This window comes from Fukomys damarensis, unplaced genomic scaffold (genome assembly GCF_012274545.1).
Source record: "Fukomys damarensis isolate Sample0158 unplaced genomic scaffold, DMR_v1.0_HiC HiC_scaffold_18, whole genome shotgun sequence".
Taxonomy (NCBI): Eukaryota; Metazoa; Chordata; class Mammalia; order Rodentia; family Bathyergidae; genus Fukomys; species Fukomys damarensis.
This window is the reverse complement of record NW_022900930.1, coordinates 45,521,753-45,522,588: the sequence shown is the minus strand read 5'-3', so window position 1 is coordinate 45,522,588 and position 836 is coordinate 45,521,753. Positions and strand designations below refer to the sequence as shown.

Here is an 836-nt window from a genome sequence, read left to right as displayed (position 1 = left end):
GGCCTCTCCCTAGAGGTCTCGGGCGTAGGAGAGGCGGGACGGGCTCGGACGGAAGCCACCGCCAGGCGCTGAGGCTCCAGCGAGCTGCGGGATTAGCGTTAACCCCCGCCCCAGGAACTACTTTCTGTGCGAGTTGTGCGGAGGAACCACACGGTTTATATTTCAATCCAGCTCCTACGTTTCGATTGGGTGCCACGAACTTCGAAAAGAATCAATAGACCAATCCTGAAGGAACGATGGGCTGGCTCTTTTACCCAATGAGCCAATCCCGACGGTAGCCGTTTCCTCGGTGGGTTGGGCTAGTGGGAGGGGTTAAATTAGGGGGCGGTACTGAGTGGGTGCGTTTCTAAGTATCTTTTGGCGCTCCACCTCCTTCCTCAAACCCCGCCTCCGCATGCAGATAAATGTTTCCTAGAACTGAGTGTGCGCCTGCTCAGTAACGCTTAGAGCCGCCGTTTGGCGGTCGGTTTTCTTCTGATTGGCTGGTGCCCCTTTCCGTTTTACTAGTCTTCAGCCTCTCTTCCCACCCTCCACCCCGACTGTGTAAATTTGAGCCCACCCTATACAGAGCTCCGATTGGCTGAATTTTGGCCGGCGCCGCTTGTGGATTGGCGAAGCTCGGTGTCGGTCTCGGGGAGGTGGGGGAAGGGCCCGGGGCCGGCTGAGGCGCCTAGGGGCGGGGTGGGGAGGAGGACCGGCCGAGCTCGGGTGTGGGACCGAGTGCGAGTGCGGCGTGTCCCCAAGAGAGGGAAGGTGGCGAAGGGAGGAGAGCCCGAGTGGGTGGGGGGAGGGGAAGGGCGGGAGGAGAAGAAGGGGGGAGGGGGGCCAGGGGGGAG

At 61.1% G+C, this 836-nt stretch overlaps 1 protein-coding gene across 2 annotated transcripts in view; it reads left to right on the top strand.

The window, feature by feature from the left end:
- The first annotated feature begins 536 nt into the window (after window positions 1-536).
- Kctd9 (potassium channel tetramerization domain containing 9) overlaps window positions 537-836 on the top strand; it is a 25,423-nt gene continuing 25,123 nt past the window's right edge. The window contains exon 1 of one of the 2 annotated variants that reach the window (XM_010623668.3): window positions 537-748. The gene's annotated coding sequence lies outside the window, so the exon portion shown is untranslated. Of the gene's footprint in view, window positions 754-836 lie in introns of both variants that reach the window. The other variant, XM_010623678.3, reaches the window with a different exon arrangement.